This window comes from Schistocerca cancellata, chromosome 3 (assembly GCF_023864275.1).
Source record: "Schistocerca cancellata isolate TAMUIC-IGC-003103 chromosome 3, iqSchCanc2.1, whole genome shotgun sequence".
NCBI lineage: Eukaryota > Metazoa > Arthropoda > Insecta > Orthoptera > Acrididae > Schistocerca > Schistocerca cancellata.
In genome coordinates this window covers 398,472,909-398,494,871 of record NC_064628.1, presented here as the reverse complement: position 1 = coordinate 398,494,871, position 21,963 = coordinate 398,472,909, and the positions used below count along the sequence as shown (strand labels likewise).

The window sequence follows — 21,963 nt, the reverse complement described above, 5'->3', positions numbered from 1 at the left end:
ATGAATTGCACAATTAATTGATTGCAGAAATCTCTCAGAACAATGTGTGTTGGTCAACTACCGCCAATAGTTTCACATTTTCCTGTGCCAGAGAGTGAGACACCACCATTATGAGTATGCCTGCGATAGACCTGGCGTTCGCCGTGCCTAGCTGACGTGACGTCACGAACAAGCGCCGAGGCCTTCCTTTGAGTCGGTGTTGGCCAGATACAGTCGACAGCTGCCGCTGGAGCGCGTTGCGATCACGTATTGCACGTTGGAGCACACGTACCACATGCACAATTCGCAACGTTTCTGACAAGGGAAACTCCCCATCGCAACCCCCTCAGATATGCCGGTAATATGGCCTAGTGGGCGACCCGTCAAAAACTGAACACGGATCAAGCACGAAAGCAGGGAGAAGGTGCACTGTCCTCTGCAAAGTAAAAAGCAGAATAGAAACAGTGAAAGGTCCAAGAACAACAAATGCAATAAAGAGCAGTCTGCAACAACTACGGCGTCATGGTATTGGACTGCCAAGTGGGTGACCTGTGCTCAAAACTCCCAAGTGCCCTTTTTTTTCACAACATTATGAACTGTCACCGGTCATTGAAATGTTTGTTCTGTTTCTGTAGTCTTGGCAGTTGTCATACTGTACATTGAATAAAGAATATAAGTCATGTGTTAAGAATACGTTACCGTCGCAAGTAAACGTGATGAATAGTGAGAGCAGGCGAGGTACCACATAGACGTCTCACAGAAATGAACACAACAAATAAAAGGGTGTGAACCGTATTATAACAAAGGAATTCAAGAGTCAAGACTTCCAAACCGGAACTTGTAACACCAGTATCGATTGTAAGTAGATTTATTATATGTAACTATGTATCTGTGAATATGAAGTGTTTTTTCTTTGTTAATGAAGGTCACTGATTTGTGACAGGGAAGTTAAAATTTGTAATATATATATATATATATATATATATATATATATATATATATATAGTAAAAGCTAAATGATGTTTAAAAATAATGAAATATTATAATATATGTATGTTCATAAAGAAAAATTTGTATATTGGAAGCTGGTTCATGCTTACGAAACTTGTATTGTGAAATATAAAAGCTGTAGGGAAGCCCCTCCGCAACGGAAGTGGCTTGGCGCGAGGAAAAATGTGGTTTTGGCGGTCGTACTGGGCGGCTCTTTGGTGGGAACGGTACGCAGTCAGTGACTAGTTATTGCACGATACACATCGAGAGTGCCAAGGGAGGCATTTGGAAGCCGTTTTGTATGGAATTTTGCCTCGGATGTAGATTTGGCTATTGAATGGTGCTCTTGCCAATAAGGAATGACTCTAATACGACACAAATCCGACGTCAATAAGAAATTATAAAGAGCATTCAGCATCAAGAGCCGTGTGTACAGAGCCGCCATGTCGCTTGCCACCACTATTTCGCCACTGCTCCACCAACTTTAGGTACAAAGATATGTATTATAGCATGGACCAGATAATTTGTGTGTTTTTCAATAATAATCCAAGTGCTATAAACCTAACGTAATCCCAATCATGAACCGATGCAGCATCCCATCCTAAGTGTGCAGAAAACCGAGTATTCTGTTTCTAACAAGCTAGTGATTTGTTTCTGTGTATTAAATATGCAAAAGTTCAGTGCCAGGGTGTGTAAATGTTACTGTCTAAAATACCTGCTTCACAGGTGATGAAAAGGGCACTTAAATTAAACTTACTTGAAACGCAGTTTAGCTTTGACTGCTATCACGAATAATTCTGTTGAGGTAAATCGAGTTCATTGTTGAGTAATTTGTTTTGAAGGATGAAAATACAAATTATTCCAAGTGGTACTAAGAATTAATTTTGGTGGAATTGAACTTTGCTTCTGAAATAATCATAGAGTTTGCCTAGAGAGACAGTATCAGTTTGTGGGTCCCCATCATATTCTTTTCATATTAGAAAGATATGTGGAATATTGTCGCTACTAAAGAAATCTGATACTTTTCCTTAAATGGTAGTATAAAAAGTGTAAATGTAGTATTATTTAATTTTTTGTGTTATTTATATGTCACTTAAGTCTGAAATCTTTTCATGCCCAACTTTAGTTCAGTGTTTCCTGTAGTAACATCTCAATACTGGATTACGTAATGATAGTGATTGTAACTGATATTATTATGAGTCGGGCACTATCTTGTTTTCTTTGATTACTGGCTTGTGCATTAATGATAACTACTGCTACCCACAACTTAGATCACCCTATAGTAGAGTGTATCCAGTGTACTATTGAAAGGGAATCTTAAAGAAAGTCACTACAACTACTTTCAATTTCCTTGAACATAATGTTTCAAATTAACATGCCTGATTAGGCTGGAGACTGTTGGTTGTTTCATTCGTATGAACTTTCCTACTTTCATTACCCCAAAGTAAAGCCTGTTTAGTTTTCTATTAATTACATTATATTCGAAATTACTGTCCGATACTTTAACCGTTAGACACACGCACGGTGAAAACTCAAAATCGTCCCAGAGGGTAACACTAGTTTGCGTCATAGCAAACGAGTTTATTGTTATAAACGCAACTCCAAAAATGTTAAAAGCATATGTTTTGAAAGAACACAGAGAAACTGTGCGATTGTGAAACTGTTGCGTTCTTTTTTTCAGCTTATGAGAAACTATTATGTTTTCTACTGTAATAAAGTTTTTTTTTAATATAAGGTTATCGGTTTTGGACTGTTTTAGATCATTTTCAGACCCACACTGAAACATGTACATACGATAGAATTCGAGGGATGTAGCAATATACAAAATACACTAGCTCTACCGGCCAACTTCGTTCCGCCTCTGAAAATCTTTGTATGTTATAGCTGACCCGACAAACGTTGTTTTGCCATATAAATTATGTCTAGTCTATAAGAATAATGTATACGTGTAACACAACGTATACGTGTAACACAATAGCCGTTGTTGGCGGGAGCTCGTGACACAAACAATAATAATGGCCGAAAACTGTGTAGGGAGTGAAAGTCTAACCTAACCTAACCGAGAAAAGGCTTAGGGGGAAGTCCGGCAGTATCGGCCACTATTAGTTCTAGCGTTTCTACGGTAGATTGCAAGGATTTAACAATTGCAGCCGATACACGGCTCGTCCATGAGCGGCAATTTCGTGTAGAAACAAGTTCGCCAGCATTATGAATAAGGCCAAGTATCGATTTTTTCGTACGTAAAAATATTGTACGATTAAATTCTTTTAGAGGAACAGTGGAGAGCACAGGAACTTCTTTGTTCCACTAAAAGAATTTGATCGTACGATATATTTCCGTACGATAAAAATCGATGCGTGTGCGCTAGGCCAAATGTCGATTTGGCGAATGACGCGTGCTACCTAGTTAAACTTCTCGATCTAGTTGCGTTGATTCAAAGAGGGATATTCGAGTCGTTGGTTTTGGTACGTTTTCTTCAGTTACCTATCTATCGAATAGTGAAAGACTATCACCGGTATGCACCTGGTGGGGATAACTGATCAAGTGATAATTGATCAGTTATCAACCAGGGTTGAAAATTATTAAATTACTAAAATCGCTGTTAAAAATAGGGGCTGGTGGTAGAAGGGTGAAAATTTAAGGTTGCGTGTATTTTGTAATGCCACATCAAAAAAATAAAAAGTTCTGTCCAAAATATAAGTAAAAATTTTTGGAGTGGACCACCCTTATCACTTATGGGTATGAAAAAGTGATTACGACCGATTCTCAGACGTACCGAATATACATGTAAAATTTCATCGATCGAGCAATAATTGATCAGTTATCGACTGGGGTTGAAAATTATTAAATCACTAAAATCGCTATTTAAAAATAGGGGTTGGTGGTAGAAGGGTGAAAATTTAGGGTTGTGTGTATTTTGTAATGCCATATCATAAAAAAATAAAAAGTTCTGTCCAAAAAATAAGAAAAATTTTTTGGGGTGGACCACCCTTATCACTTAGGTGTATGAAAAATGGATTACGACCGATTTTCAGACGTACAGAATACACCAGTAAAATTTCATCAGAATCGATTTAGCCGTTTCGGAGGAGTATGGCAACTAGCACTGTGACAGGAGAATTTTATATACAAGGATGTTACATAACAAATAACAAAAGAGGAAATTATACCCATGATGGTAGGTGGTGGCTTGTGAATGGAGCTGGCGCTACACCTCCACAAACGCTAACCCCTAAGGAGAGTGATGCACCTGTTGCTTAAATACGCGATGCTCCACCCATTGCACACCGATTACAACAGTGATAGACAATCAGGCATACAGCAAGTCAAACGGTTTTTAGACTAAAATATATATAAAATGATAACACGGAAGCTAGCAACAGATGAAGAAATAGGTGTCTTATATTATGTAAAGTAGCTGCTATACACAGCATTACTTCAATCTGTAATAAAGTAAATGTATAAAAGAGATATCCATTCATAAACTGCTGTGAGAACATCGATAGCCATTTGTGGACATTTATGGTAAACTCGTAGACCGTATGGCAGCAGAGACGGCGGTTAGGCGACGCTAGAGATTCCCTTTGGAGACAGCGTGGTCATATCGATATGTGCCATCCAGCAGGAGACGATCTGATTGCTGTAACAATGGCTGGAAGCCACATACGTAGTGGCATGCAAATTGACACGCAGAAATGTACGCAAGCGATTGCATATTGCTCTTAGATCCTAATGCCAGTTAAAATATTGCTTAACCGACGATGTTAATTATCATCGAAGCGGCATGGAGCACATCGTCACCTCCACGTCGCTCCGATGATAAATAATGGCGTCGGTCGAGCAGTACGTTGAACCTGCATGTGTAGAGGTGTGGAGAACACCATTTCTCTCCCCGGCTCCTCTATATTGCACTTCTTGTTCTTAGACCGTTCACTGTTTTTACTTTGCTTTTTTTTTCACAGTTCAGTACACTTGTTTTCATGATTGATCTTTGTTCAGATTTTGACGGGCTGTCCACAGGACCCTCTTTGCACTAAATCCGAGGGGCGTGCGATGGGGAGTCGCCCTTGTGAGCGTTCACCAGCACGTTGAACTCGGCATGCTCAACGTTGACGTTCGGGAGCACGGTCCGTGTGCCGACGGCTGAAGCAACTGTCTGTCCAGGCACAGCGCCCGACTCACTTTCAACCCTGAACGCTGTTCGTGATCTGGTTTTCCGTGTCAAGACTGGCTTCTTACAAATCTCCACTGTAATCTTACTTGTACAAGTCCAGCCTTCTCCGCGTTTCTCTCGATTTGCTTTAGCCCCTTCTACACGATGCCAATGGCCTTGCCGCAGTGGTAACACCGGTTCACGTCAGATCACCGAAGTTAAGCGCTATCGGGCTGGGCTAGCATTTGGATGGGTGACCATCCCGTCTGTCGAGCGCTGTTGGCAAGCGTCGTGCACTCAGCCCGTGTGAGGCAAACTGATGAGCTACTTGATTGAAAAGTAGCGGCTCCGGTTTCGGAAACTAACATACGGCCGGGAGAGCGGTGTACTGGCCACATGCCCCTCCACATCCGCATCCAGTGAAGCCTGTAGGCTGAGGATGACACGGCGGCCGGTCGGGACCTTTGGGCCTTCATGGCCTGTTCGGGAGGAGAGCTCCTACACTATAGCCTTTCTTTTCTCAGTCGACTGCACCGGGATCAGAAAAAGAAACTCATTGACAGTTAATCGCGGCAGCCGTGGATGTTGTCGGCTCACCTCTACGTGCAAGCGCAATGTGGTCCTTCTACAGACAGCTGTGCAATATGGTCCTTGTGCCAGCAGCCGTCCAGATCCATACTGACGAGGAGAACACGGCAAGTCCCATCACCCGATTTCCCAGGACTTCCGCTGAGTGGAAGATGAGTCGAATTAACCGAACGTATCAGCTTACCCTTAGATACTCGATCGTTTCTGAGGAAACGACGGTCCAAATTTTCGAGGTATTTTCGAGATACTATATGTGCCTTTTACCATGCCACATTCGGAGGAGAAGTGGTGGCAGAGTGGTTAATGCCGCGGCTTCTTAATTTTGCTCCCCGTGTTCTAAACCCGATTGCTGCTTTTATTTATTTTATTTTTATTGCATTTATTTATCTACCCATATTGTAGAAGAGTACTACACGGACATTTCTTATAAAATTAGGGGATACAAGGGCTTTATATTAATTGTAAAATTACGACTAGATTTCACAAATAAGTAACACACGTTTATTATTAATATATGTGTGCATGGTATGTTGACGGGTTACAACCTATTTAAACTCTCATATTCTGATATTTCATCCACATATCAATTCTTATATTAATTCTTATATTTTATTCATATGTTTATTCTGCAGGAAGATTTGGTGTAGTCCTTTGGATGATCCCGATCGTAGCAACTTTCGAAACACAGTATTCCGAACACCACGATCATGGCGCGAAGGCGTGTTTGTCACAGTGGCATTTCTTCGCATTTCTTCGTATGAATCTCACTCAGGACAGAAACATCGTTAACGTTGCTGAAGATTTCGCGCGTTGGAATAATTTCACGACAAAACATGCGTAACGGATCACTTTTCGGGAAACTGGTGCTTCTAGTTCACCAAGAATCAAGATGATAAGTTGAGACATATATCGTGACCCCTGTTCCACAGAGCGATGAGGATGATGATGATGATGGTTTTTGGGATTCTGTAATCCTCGTGATGATTGATGTCATTGTCTACCCGACCTCCTAATTATTTTCTGGTTTGTATCCGACCTTCAGAGTTTTACTCGGTCGGCTCTTTGGGTGTAAATACAGACCGTAGTATTGTACTAGACACTAGTTGTCGTTTGAAAATTTGTTCTGATATTATATTGCCCTTCCTCTCTAGTTCATACCCGATCATTAACGTTTTAATGAATCAGCTCCTGGTCGTAAATACAGTCTGGAAAACTGTACCAAGGCACAGGTTGCCGTTAAACAACGGGGATCTTGTGCTTACATTTAGATGTTAACTGGTTCAATTTCCTGACTGTAATTGTATTTGAGATAATCTGAACCAGTCTTTGGATGACTTGGTCATTACTGGTGTATTTTTTAACTGGATCTTGTGGTTCTGCCGAGTGAGTTCTCTAGTAATAAGTTCTCATACGTAATATTTTAAAACGTTCCTTCAGAGCGGCCTTCTTAATTGAGAAGCAATTTAACTTTTGACATATTAACACGCAACTGTCACCAGGGCTTTAGTCAGAACAAGATTGTCAAAAGAGACAGGTTTGGATCCAGTCACACATTGGCTACTGATTGAAATGAAAAGGTTGCCCGCTCTGAAGCAAGCCTTATCATCGTCATAAGTGTTTTCTGATTTGTCTAACCTTTAAGCATAGGTGTACATCTCAACCCAGAAACCTTTCAACATACAGTTTCCAAATAAAAAAATTACGTCATTTGTTTGAGTAATTGAAACACTCTTGTCATCAATATTACTTATATGTTTTCATGAAGGGCATTTAACACGATAGACTGTGTCCAGTGCGGTAGTAAACACCGCTGTTTCACCCATAACGGGCAGGTTGCAGGTCTGGGCCCTTGTAATTATTTTCATGTTGATCTTGTTTTGATTTCTCTTGTAAAAGCTTAATCATTTCATAAATTTGTTAATTGGTAAAGAAAACAAATCTATGATTATATATTGTTAAATAAACAGGTTGTGTGAAAAGAAAGTTACATTGGTGGGTCCTCCCTTCCACGTTTTCCTTAATACCAGTAAATATCACATATCAATGAGGTTAACTGAATCTTTCGTCAGTTATTGTTAGAACAACACCTCTTTATGAAGTTTTTAGAATGCTGTCACACGTGAGTACGTGGCACCTCTGTGTGCTTAACAGTGGTGACTCAACATTTGACTCTGTTCACACCCTCCATATACCCTACGCGGCACGGTAATAAAACTAAGCCCAAATTACACCACTGCGCTCTGTGACCATTCCACCTGGCACAGAAAACTGCAACTCCATTCATTTATATACCCGTCAGTGGTGTGTTCAAAGTTGCGCTGACATCTGACCATCTCTTCCGCTGATTAACTTTTTTTGTCGGACATCGTATATGTCGTGTATATTTTGTCGTTCCGTTAGTCTTTTGGCTGCACTGTGCATCACTACGTTCGGTGCTTTATGTTAATGATTTGTCAGAAAAAATAACTAAAGGGACAACAGTACTTTTCGCAGATGACACAAATATCCTAATCAAATCATGTGATGAGGAAAGCCTACAAAAAACAGCTTAGGTATAATACAAAATTTAACACAATGGTTCAGAACAAACAAGTTAATAATAAATGACGAAAAAACAGTGACAGTCAATTTCCAAAATTCACAGAAACTACATCCTGCAAGACTGATTTTTGAAATTGATTGAAAAACTGTCTCATCTGTGAGCGACACAAAATTTTTAGTTATACATATTCAGTAAAACCTAAAATAGGTTAATCATGAAAATAAAAAGTTAAATACACTTAAGTATGCAGTAAGAATCCTCACACAAAATATAAGCCGTGTATCAGTGATCACAATGTACCATAGCGGTATGACAGTATTCAGTCACAGCTGATGTACGGCGTTATCTTTTTGGGGAACTCCATAGGTACAAACAAAACATTTAGGCTACGGAAAAAGATTGTTAGAATAATAAACCATACTAAGTACAGAGACTCCTGTAGACCAATATTTAAAAATCCCAATATACTGCCTCTTCCTTCCTTATATATGTATGAAATACTAAATTTCAGAAAAGGAATTATTTTAAAAGATGGAAATATCTTCAAGTGTAACTGTGATTACCACCCTCATGATACTAGGCAGAAGCTTTATTTGCATGTCAATGCAGTAAGTACAAACATTTATAAGAGAGGAGTGTTTCGTACTGTGTCAGTATGAAACACTCCTCTCTTACAAATGTTTGTACTTACTGCATTGACATGCACATGTAATGCTGTACAATCACATGCCATCCTATTTGAAGCAGATGCAAAATTTACAAAAGTTTAAAGTGAAACAGAAAGAGTACTTGCTTGACCACTGCTTCTATTCTGTTTCCGAGTTTTTAGAGTACCAGAAAAGTATAGTGTAACTGCTCAAATATTCTTAACCAATCTACCATTTTATTTCAGTACATTAATTTTGTCATCAATATTCAACATGTATTGAATAATTTTTAATTATTTATCTTTTCAAAATAACAATGTGTATGGTGTATACAGGATGTTACAAAAAGGTATAGCCAAACTTTCAGGAAACATTCCTCACACACAAAGAAAGAAAATATGTTATGTGGACATGTGTCCGGAAACACTTACTTTCCATGTTAGAGCCCATTTTATTACTTCTCTTCAAATCACATTAATCATGGAGTGGAAACACACAGCAACAAATCGTACCAGCGTGACTTCAAACACTTTGTTACAGGAAATGTTCAAAATGTCCTCTGTTAGCGAGGATACATGCATCTACCCTCCGTCGCATGGAATCCCTGATGCGCTGAGGCAGCCCTGGAGAATGGCGTATTGTATCACAGCCGTCCACAATACGAGCACGAAGAGTCTCTACATTTGGTACCGGGGTTGCATAGACAAGAGCTTTCAAATGCCCCCATAAATGAAAGCCAAGAGGGTTGAGGTCAGGAGAGCCATGGAATTGGTCCACCTCTACCAGTCCATCGGTCACCAAATCTGTTGTTGAGAAGCGTACGAACACATCGACTGAAATGTGCAGGAGCTCCATCGGGCATGAACGACATGTTGTGTCATACTTGTAAAGGCACATGTTCTAGCAGCACAGGTAGAGTATCCCGCATGAAATCATGGCAGTGAATCGAGGGAGTAGAGTACACACTGACGAAACTAAAATGAGCTCTAACATGGAAATTAAGCGTTTCCGGACACATGTCCACATAACATCTTTTCTTTATTTGTGTGTGAGGAATGTTTCCTGAAAGTTTGGCCGTACCTTAATGTAACACCCTGTATACTGTAGCAATCTGACTTGTCCTACATCGTTTGTGCAAAATATGTACCTAAACACGATTTACAGGACCAATAAAGGAAACAGATACAAATTTTGCGGCCCCTAGCAAATAAACGTCAGCCACTAAAGCCACCATGAGAGTGCAGTGTTGCGGGTAGCAGACAAACAGGCTGACGTGCAGTTTGGTGTCTGTAGTATTGGCCAACGCTGACCTGTTGTGTAGGCGAGGGATCGACCAGCAGAGGATGGGAAGCAGGCAGCCAAGGCGGCTCCTTTCTTCCTTCCTTCCTCCTCTCTCCCTGCCTCCCTCCCTGCTGGAGGACAATCGAGCTCCAGCCGGGCAGGCGCGCCAGGCGCATTGTTCGCCACAAAGGCGTGCCCCGCACAAAGCGGCGCCGTCTAACGTCCAGTGTCTGGTGTCTGAACCACACCGCTCGCTACACGGCTCCGCGCCCACTGGGCGGCTACACAGGGAGGCGTTTAGCGCGAGGCCCGCACCTCCCAAACACGCAACCCGATAGTCCCATTATGCATGCAACCTCAGCTCCCACTCGTCATCCACAACCACTGCTGGTGAAACGCTTCCTGGAGACTTTCCCACTTATTGTCGTCTTCAGTTACAATTTTCAGATGGCACACCAGTTAGAATTGTCACAATTAACTCTCCTGTCTTTTTTGCACTCAGCATCAGAATTCCGCAACTTGCTCGAAACTGACACATTGCGTGTTGACTTCGGTCTTGAGCTCTTCACCTGACGTTTGTTTGATAATTTTTCTGGCGTTTCGCCAGCAAGAGTATTTGGCATTTTCGTAGCTTGCAAGATCCCCTCGCTTCTAAACTGATACTGTTATTACTCAGCTTAGCCGCGAGTCCATAGAGGGTGGTATATGTGACGTACAGTATAACTGGTCAGCATTTCCAACCGGAATTTGCGAGTGTAAGTCGGACATTCCTTGATCCTCCTTGGTGGGTCGTGTCGTCGGATTTCCTCCTACCTGTCCGCGGTGCAGCTCTCGTAAATGTCCTCCCGTGCAGATTCTTCATTGGCGCATTGGATGTCTCTGTCGGTGGAAGCTAATTATCTGAAATTGCTGTCGGTCAACTTTGGGGTATCTATTTACTCGAAATTAACATTCAGAATGCCGTAATATAACTTTTATTCCTATTAGATCAATAATGAAACACTCATGTCACAAACTACTCGTAACCGAGAGCATGGCTACCATCGAACAAGAGAGGAAGAGCTCTTAACGCCGACTGCCGACTATGACGCACAGTCCGTATCTCTTACTAGTTTCGTCACAGTTCGTGAATTTCCGATCAAGTTCGTACTTACTGAGATATGCATTTGTTAATGAACGGGTGTGAATTTTAACATGGCAAAATTATGATAAATAGTTTTAAACATCCAGAGGCTACTCCTAGTATTCATGTTGTCATAAATGACTTTTATTATTAAATATAAATAAACAAAATCGGTGACTTTGGCGCCAAGATGGTGGTACTTCCCGTCCTGTATATTTCCCAGGCTGACGCTTGTTGCTACGGTCCAGCGCCGAGCCGCACCCCACTACGCGCGACATATGGTCGCTTAGTCACCTCGAGAGCCAGCGTGGGAAATGCTCTCCGATTCATGGCCGGCTACGGACTACAGCACTTCCTAACTATCGTGAATACATCAATGAAAAACAATATTAAAACTGGTAAAAATGTCTTCCTCACGTAAGAGGCACCTTCCAACCTTTACTCTCCAGTGCCGTTAGTGGGCTAAAATCGAGCTCGCGGCCGCAGATTATATCTACCTAGCCAACGTCCGAAGGCTTTTCCGCGGGCATTTCCTCTATGGTTCTCCCCTTACCACCTGCAGCGGTCGTTCTCCGCAGCACGAGAATGCAGAACCCGTTCACCTTGAGGTTTTTCTCTTTCTTTTGAGCCGGCCGGAGTGGCCGTGCGGTTCTAGGCGCTACAGTCTGGAACCGAGCGACCGCTACGGTCGCAGGTTCGAATCCTACCTCGGGCATGGATGTGTGTGATGTCCTTAGGTTAGTTAGGTTTAATTAGTTCTAAGTTCTAGGCGACTGATGACCTCAGAAGTTAAGTCGCATACTGCTCAGAGCCATTTGATGTGGTCGACCTCACACAGTGCGTGCTCTGCCATGACAGATTTCTGTACCTGCCCCAACCTGCAGTGCCACTTATCTTCGGTTATCCTGGTGTTGATTGATCGTCCAGTCATTGGAACATAGGCTTTTCCACATGTGCATGGTATGGTGTGTATTCGACATTACAGGTAGGTCCATTTCCTCAGGAATGTATCGCATGCCATTTGTGTGTGGAAAACTACGTTGGAATGACTGGATGATCAATCAGCACCAGGATCAACGAACATAAGCGACATTGCAGGCTGGGGCAGGTAGGGAGAATGGCAGTGGTGGAGCATGCGCTCTGTTAGGCGACCACATATTGAAATTGGCATACACAGAAGTTCTAGAGCTATTACGCCCGCTTCTTCAGGGAAGCTATAGAAATACACAAACATGAGAATAGCTTCAGTGAGAACAAGGAGAGCCTCAAGGTGAACGGATTCTGGATTACCACGATGCAGAGAAGAACTGTTGCAGGTAGCAAGGGGAGAACCGTGGACTACGGTAAAGCCCTCGGACGTTGCCTCTTAACGTACATACACTAAAACGCCAAAGAAACTGATATAGGCATGCATATTCAAATACAGAGATATGTAAACGGGCAGAGGACGGCGCTGCGGTCGGCAACGCCTATACAAGACAACAAATGTCTGGCGCAGTTGTTCGATCGGTTACAGCTGGTACAATGGCAGGTTATCAAGATTTTTAAGTAAGTTTGAACGTGCTGTTATAGTAGGCGCACGAGCGATGGGACACAGCATCTCCAAGATAACAATGAAGTAGGGATTTTCCCGAACGACCATTTCACGAGTGTATCGTGAATATGAGGAATCCAGAAAAATATCAAATCTCAGACATCGCTGCGGCCGGAAAATGATCCTGCAAGAACGGGACTATTCCGCAAATTGTTGCAGATTTCAGTGCTGGGCCATAACAAGTGTCAGTGTGCGAACTATTCAACGAAACATCATGGATAGGGGCTTTCGCAGCCAAATGCACACTTGTGTACCCTTGGTAACTGCACGATACAAAGCCTTACGCCTCGCCTGCGCCCGTCAACACCGACATTGGACTGTCGGTGGTCGGACGAGTCTCGTTTCAAATTGTATCGAGCGGATCGACGTGCACGAGTATGGAGACCATGAATCAATGGACCCTGCATGTCAGTAGGGGACAGTTCAAGCTGGTGGAGGCTCAGTAATTTTGTGGGACGTGTGCAGTTGGAGTGATATCGTATCTCTAATACGTCTAGATACGAACCTGACAGGTGTCACGTGTGTAAGTACCCTGTCTGATCACCTGCATCCATTCATGTCAATTGTGCATTCCGACGGACTTGGACAATTCCAGCAGGACAAGGCGACACCCCACATGACCAGAACTACTGTACAGTGGCTCAAGGAACACTCTTCTAAGTTTAAGCACTTCCGCTGTCCACCAAACACGCCCCCCCCCCCCACCCCCCAGACATGAACATTATTGAGCATATCTGGGATGCCTTGGAAAGTACTGTTCAGAAAAGATCTCCACCCCCTCGTACTCTTACGGATTTATGGGCAGTCCGGCAGGATTAATGGTGTCAGTTCCCTCCAGCGCCACTTCAGACGTTGGTCGAGTCCACGCCACGTCGTGTTGCGGCACTACACGGTATTAGGCAGGTGTATCAGTTGCTTTGGCTTTTCAGTGTATAATCTGCAGTCCACTGCCACCAATGGATGGTGGCGAAATGTCAGAAAAACCATCAGACAAACGTCGACCGAAGAACCCGAAGAAGAAGGCAACAGCCGATTTGTCAAAAACCTTAACAATTCTGATCGAGACTGCCCTGTCGTCATCTGCGACGACAGCCGCAAGAGTTAATGTGGGAGAAATCGAAACTAGGAGCGCCAATTGGAAAGCTACTTTCGTCCGAGCGTCGGGACTACGTTGAGGTCCACCCGTGGCGGCAGCGAGAAAGCCTCAGCGTTCCTGGCGGTGTGCGCCGTGCGGCATGAGCCACATGGCGTTCTGCTCCGAGGATTTTTGGCGCACCCGGCTTTACTCTCTGAAGTTGTGCACACGTAAAATTAGTCCCATTAAGGGCCGCCAGCCTCGCTCTGATTCGCGAGACAGGTTTAAACTTCTCACTACTCCAACGTCAAAAATCTTCTATGCTTGGTGCTCCTCATCTTGTAAGTACACTCTAGGAGAAAAAAAAAATACTTATCACGAAGGAATTATCAGAATGGGAGTGAAATCAGTAAATGTGATGTACATGTATAGACAAACAAATGCTGACAGTTTCAGAGAAAAATGGATGATTTATGCAAGAGAAAGAGGTTCATAGATTCAGCAAGTCAATAACGCCTTGATCCACCTCTGGCCCGTAGACAAGCAGTTATTTTCCTTGGTATGGTTTGAGGAAGTTGTTGGATGACCTCTTCAGGCACATCGTGCCAAATTCCGTCCAATTGCCCATTAGATCATGAAAGGTGGCTACACTGAGCCACAGCGCCAGAGATTGCGCCAAAGAGTATTATTCAGCCGCCTCCACAGGCAGTTGTTGTTCAGGAGATGTAGTGGAGAGTGCTTGTCGAGAGGTCATAACGGGCAGTTGTTGTTGTGAAGTCGTGGTGGAGAGTGCTTGTTCCATGTTTTATGCAGTTTTGATGGGATAGATAGCAGATGTTGTTCGAAATGGAGATATTGTAACGATCAGAGTGGTTTTCGTGAATATATATGAAGGTAAAAAAATTCCCCTTTCTTTTCATTATTTCAGTGTCTTAAATAATGCGTCATTACAGGTTCAGTCAATAAAGCATCTGGCTTGTGTTCTTGTATTAGAGTGTAATTCCGGTTTTCTTGCGCAGTTATAGTATTTCTATTTTTTTTAATTACTTCAATATAAATGGTACTTGAAATTTCTGGTCTTATTGAAGAAGAACCGTGCCAGATGTGTACGTTGAGTCACACTTCCACACACAGAACAGCTCGCAATCTGACTGCATAGAATAACAACAAAGAATGAAAGAAAATTTCCGTTAACACAATAAATTAATTAAGTCCCCAGCAACTATAAAACCTACGAAACAACAAAGCACAAGTGTAGCTGTTCTGTGTGTTGAAGTGTGATTCAACGTATACATCTGGCACGGTTCTTCCCCAATAAAACAAGATATTTTAAATACCATTTATACTGAAGTAATTAAAAGAATAGAAATACTATAATTGCGCAAAGAAACCAGAATTACACTCTAATACAAGAACACAAGCCAGACGCTTTGTTGAGTGAACCTGTAATGACACATTATTTAAGACATTGAAATAATAAAAGGAAAAGGGAATTTTTTACCTCATATATATTGACGAAAAGCACTCTGATCGTTACAATATCTCCATTCGAACAAAATCTGCTGTCTAGCCCATCGACACTGCATAAAACATGGAACAAGCACTCTCCACCACGACTTTACAACAACTCTCCACTACGACCTCTCGACAAGCACTCTTCTCTACGACATCTCAGCAAGAACTGCCCACCGCTACTTCTCAATAATCACTGCCAGTGGAGGCGGCGGAACAAAACTCTCTGGCGCAATCTCTGGCGCTGTGGCTCAGTGTAGCCACCTTTCATATGCCCTTCCTCCACGGGGTCAGAATTTGATGGTATTTTTGCCAGAATTGGTGGTGAAAATACCACCAAATTCGTCAAAAAAAAATACAGACAAAAATAAAAAATAATATTAATATGTAAGTATCACATAACTAGATAAAATTTTGGTTTTGCACTGACCTTTCAATAACCTAATATATAAGATACAGTAAGGAATACAAATTCTTTCATACATGTGACTTTACATAATAGTTTACACAAGTATTATGTGGTTAAACAATTCAATCAATAGCGTCAGCAATGACGAATATGTGCAGGTAAGAGTCTCATATTTTTCACAAACAGTAATACACAAAAAATCAGTTTATACAAATATTCACATAAATCCTTTCCATAGTTCAAGAAACAAGTAGTTGATAGTTCCAGCAGTAGCACCCAGCAATGGTCAACAGGTGCAAATACCAACAAGTGACATCATTTTAGTAGAAGCAGTTCCATCAGTGGCACCCAGCAATGTTGAACAGGTGCTACAGCAACAAGTGACACCATTTCAGTAGAAGCAGTCCACCAGTGGCACCCAGCAATGTTGAGCAGGTGCAGACAGCAACAAGTGACATCATCTCAGTAGAATCAGTTCCATCAGTGGCACCCAGCAATGTTGAGCAGGTGCTACAGCAACAAGTGACATCATTTCAGTAGAAGCAGTTCCATCAGTGGCACCCAGCAATGTTGAGCAGGTGCTGACACCAGCAAGTGACATTATGTCAGTAGAAACAGTTTCATCAGTGGCACCCAGCAATGTTGAACAGATGCTACAGCAACAAGTGACACCATTTCAGTAGAAGCAGTCCATCAGTGGCACCCAGCAATGTTGAGCAGGTGCAGACAGCAACAAGTGACATCATTTCAGTAGAAGCAGTTCCATTAGTGGCACCCAGCAATGTTGAGCAGGTGCAGACAGCAGTCCACAATATTCACTATCACTAATCACACAGTTCATCAGCAGAAATTAAACATTTCTAAGTGTCCCACATCAATGTTGAACAGGTGCAGGTGTGAACAACAGTTTGAATGCACACACAATTGCTTTTACAAAATTAGTCTCAATGCTCTTACACTAAACATACAAATTATAATAAACACACAAATGATATCAGATAATTGTAATCTTAACTATTACAAATGCACAAATATCAGTAAACCTACAATATTTATGGGTGTCAGTGCAAGCCACAACAAACAAGTAAAATAAAATTTAGGAGATAAATCGGTACCAATTTGGGATTGGGAAAGGAAAACACACAAAACACACTCACTCATTTTTCATCCACATTAAGTACTACTGTGTAATTGAATAGTGTTAACTGTGTAAATGCAATTCTGTCCAAAATTTTATGTTCAACTTGTGTATCAAGTAGTAGTGGAAGCAATGTATAACAGCCAATAATAGTCAACGTCATAGTCATCATGTCAAGACCAATGTTTGTCAAACCAAATCTACTGAACAACTGTCAGTGTGCCAAGATATGCAAATGCTTCCTCTCTCCAAAAAAAAATTGTATATACTGTTTAGTGATTTAACAAAGTGTGTGTGTGTAGACAATCTTCTTTCTACTTGAGTGTTCTAGTCTGCCAACTTCATCTTCCTTGTTCCATATAAACCAACAAAAAAAAAAAAATATGCTCCTCACTTACTTTACCTCTTATCCACCAAAACTCCAATAATCATCAGCATCACATAATCTTACATAATCTTAATACTTCAATAATACCTCTTACGTCACTTACTTTACCTCTTATCCACCAAAATTCCAATAATCATTATCATCACATAATCTTAATACCTCAATAATACCTCTTCAATACGTCGATACATATAAACCTTATTACCAATATCATTTCACTTCCATAAAAACTCTTTCCTCTAGTCAGTCTTCAAGAACAAGTACAGATAAAATCCTAGTGCAAACTTCAATTCATCATCCCATGCAATCCGAAGACACAATGTCCACACACAACCTCTGTGTAGTCCACCTGAGCCAAATGTTCTACTCATTATGAATTATAAAATACATTTTGGTTATCTTGTCCATCATAAAATAAAAGAAATGCATACATGATCTCTAACAGCCTTCAATTTGGATAACTTTCAGTAAGTAGGTGCGAGTACGTAGTATGAAAGATCACATAAGACTTTGAATGAATAAATCGTAATATTTCACAGTGTGTACACCACTTCAAGAATCATGGGAAAACAGAAGAAAACATGAAGTATTCCTTGCGTCAAGTGTCACTTGCTATTTCAATTGCTCACGAAGAATGCAGTGTAATAACTGTCAATGGTCTAAATCTAGTGTTGGTATTTCATGTCGTTAGATTTCTTCCTATTAACATAAATTTATACAGCTTCCACAAAACCTCCAGCTCATGTGACTTCAATGAAGTTTCTTGTACCAATGTCGTTCGTAGAATTATAGCAGTTCATTTTCTTATCTTAAAATATAAGGCACTGAGCGCAAGCAAAACATGCAATAGCGAGTAAATATACCAGTAGAGAACAGAATGTCAAGCACAATCCCTACAACGAGGCTCTGCCAAGCGAACAATTTATAATTAATGCCATAGTGTGACCCGAACTCCATGTTCATACACTGTACATCTGTATTTCTATATACCAAATCAAAGAGTAGTTATGACAACAAACAGAAATGTATAAATATGCAATCCATACGCAAAGCAGCAAATATGTATCTTACATAATAAACAGGTCATTAGCATCATATCAGCATAAGCAAATAAATGTTCATATGTAATTTTAATAAGTAAACATGAAGGCACTAGCAGATAAATCACAAAGTGTAACCTACATACATAACCACATCAGTACAATTAATCAAGTGACAATTATAATTTAAATAAATAAGCACAGCAGGCACATAATAGAAAAATACGACATCAGTGAAAAAGCATGCGTAATATACACAAGTAACTACCCTGTTCATTAATCAATCATTGTCAATATCAGTTAACGTACGCAAGCACGTCGCTTCACAAGTAAATTCATAGAACATGAAATTTAGCACAAAGTGTGAATCACGTAATCGGGAGCAGCAAATTACGTCTAAAGTACGTACCTAAGTGGAAATATGTTACCTGAAAAATAAACTCAATTAATAGTTACCTTTTTGGTTTATTACTTTTTTTTCGAAATTACATTCTTCCTGAAATTTTCTCGATAGCAAGTCCTCTTAACGTCGGACACATACAGAATTTACCTGAAGGTCTTAAATATTTTATACAACCGTATCCTGAAAAATACTGAACGTTAATACCATAATTTATCAAGTCACTATAGCTTTATACTGAATTTAATCGGAGAAATTAGACTGTGTATTTGTTTACGGCTGTCAGTGCATTCGCACTGAGCGCTCGATCAGCTGTAGGCGCGTGACGTAGGAAGTAATTGTTTGCGGTCAACGACTGCCTTGTGCGGCGCTCAGACTTCACTGTTGCTTTGAGTATCTGCCGCCGCCGGAACACGGCGCGGTACCCTTGTATTCTCTGTGTGTTTACGTATAACTGTTGATGTCTCAAAAGTATGTCATTCCACAAAAATTTTAACGTTTGATATATGATGTATTCCCTTAGAGCGCCGAGATTTAAGAGTTTCTACTTCAACAGTGTTATCATGAATAATTTTGCGAATCCTATATGGACCATTATAAAGCAGAAAAAATTTGCGACACAAGCCTTTTCCTTTGTGAGACAAACGATGAGACATAATTAACACCTTTTGACCAACTGACAAGGTTTTTAAACGACCAGGACGTTTAGCTGATTTCTCTCTTCTAGCAGCCGCAGATGCAATATTTTGCAAAGCCAGGTTCACAACTTCAGAATGCCGCAGTTTCTGTGTAGGCGGAAAAGGAATGATTTCAGAAATGCGATTTGTCGATGCTTTGTTTTTTAATATCAGTATAGGCGGTAAAGAAGTTGAGTCATTAGGAAGTTCATTCAGAATGTTTTGAAAAATATGAAGATACTGATCCCACGTTCTGTGATTCTGAGGACAATCCACCTTTCATATGCCCTTCCTCCACGGGCTAGAATTTGATGGTATTTTTGCCAGCATTGGTGGTGAAAATACCACCAAATTCGTCCAAAAAAATACAAACAAAAATAAAAGATAATATTAATACGTAAATGTCACATAACTAGATAAAATTTTGGCTTTGCACTGACCTTTCAATAACTTAATATATAAAATACAGTAACAAGTCACTATAGCTTTATACTGAATTTATTCGGAGAAATTACGCTGTGTATTTGTTTACGGCCAATGTTGAGCAGGTGCAGACAACAACAGGTGACATCTTTTCAGTAGAAGCAGTCCATCAGTGGCAGTTGCTGTCTGCACCTGCTCAACATTACTGGGTGCCACTGGTGTAACTGCTTCTACTGAAATAATGTCACTTGTTGGTGTCTGCACCTGTTCAACATTACTGGGTGCCACTGATGGACTGCTTCTGCTGAAACGATGTCACTTGTTGGTGTCTGCGTCTGTTCAACATTACTGGCTGCCACTAATGGAACTGCTTCTACTGAAAATCACAAAGTATAACTTACATACATAACCATATCAGCACAACTAATCAGGTGACAATTATAATTTAAATAAGTAAGCACAACAGGCACATAATTAAAAAATATGACATCAGTGAAAAAGCAGTGCAGCCAAGCGATGCATAATATACACAAGTAACAACCCTGTATAGTATTTCTATTTTTTAATTACTTCAATATAAATTGTACTTAAAATTTCTTATCTTATTGAAGAAGAACCGTGCCAGATGTGTACGTTGAGTCAACAACTCTCCACTCCGACTTCACGACAAGCACTCTCCGCTACATCTGAAGGAGTACTCTCCACTACATCTGAACAACTACTCTCCACTACGACTTCTCTACAAGCACTCCCCACTACATCTGAACAAGAACTCTCCACTACGACATCTCGACAAGAACTGTCCACCGCTACTTCTCAATAATCACTGGCAGTGGAGGCGGATAATGTGACTTGTTGCTGTCTGCACATGTTCAACATTGCTGGGTGCCACTAATGGAACTGCTTCTACTGAAGTAATGTGACTTGTTGCTGTCTGTCATTGCTGGGGACTTAATTAATTAGTATTCCTTACTGTATTTTATATATTAGGTTATTGAAGGGTCAGTGCAAAGCCAAAATTTATTTAGTAATGTGATAGCCACGTGCATGGGGGCTTAATTAAATATTAAAGCAAATAATTTTACTGTCTGTCCGGTTACGCTGTCTCGTAAACGGTTGGCCCTGACTAGTATTACTCCCCAATCTGACTGCATAGAATAAAAACAAAGAATGAAACAAAACTTCCGTTAACACAATTAATTAATTAAGTCCCCAGCAAATATAAAACCTACGAAACAATAAACACAAGTGTAGCTGTTCTGTGTGTGGAAGTGTGACTCAACGTACACATCTGGCACGGTTCTTCTTCAATAAGAGAAGAAATTTTAAGTACCATTTATAATGAAGTAATTAAAAAAATAGAAACACTATAATTACGCAAGAAAACCAGAATTACACTCTAACACGAGCCAGATGCTTTGTTGACTGAACCTGTAATGACGCATTATTCAAGACATTGAAATAATGAAAAAAAAGCGAGTTTGTTACATTCATATATATTGATGAAAAGCACTCTAATCATTACAATATCTCCATTAGAACAACATCTGCTGTCTAGCCCATCAAACAACTGCATAAAACATGGAACAAGCACTCCCTACTACAACTTCTCCACACTGACTCGTTACTACCACATCTCAACAAGCACTCTCCACCACGACCTCTCGACAAGCACTGCTCTTCGCTACTTCTCAATAATCACTGCCAGTGGAGGCGGCGGAACAAAACTCTCTGGCGCAATCTCTGGCGCTGTGGCTCAGTGTAGCCACCTTTCATATGCCCCTCCTCCACAGGCTAGAATTTGATGGTATTTCTGCCAGCATTGGTGGTGAAAATACCACCAAATTCGTCCAAAAAGAAATACAGACAAAAATAAAAGATAATATTAATACGTAAATATCCTATAACCAGATAAAATTTTGGCTTTGCACTGACCTTTCAATAACCTAATATATAAAATACAGTAAGGAATACAAATTCTTTCATACATGTGACTTTACATAA

The 21,963-nt window shown here is 40.8% G+C and overlaps 1 long non-coding RNA gene and 1 pseudogene across 1 annotated transcript in view; both read left to right on the top strand.

Moving 5' to 3' along the window:
- Positions 1-1,213: 1,213 nt before the first annotated feature.
- LOC126175137 (uncharacterized) overlaps positions 1,214-21,963 on the top strand; it is a 112,296-nt gene continuing 91,546 nt past the window's right edge. Inside the window, exon 1 of the long non-coding RNA XR_007535528.1 lies at positions 1,214-1,457. This is a non-coding gene — a long non-coding RNA (uncharacterized LOC126175137). The remainder of the gene's footprint in view (positions 1,458-21,963) is intronic.
- Positions 5,290-5,407, top strand: LOC126177912 (5S ribosomal RNA; annotated as a pseudogene).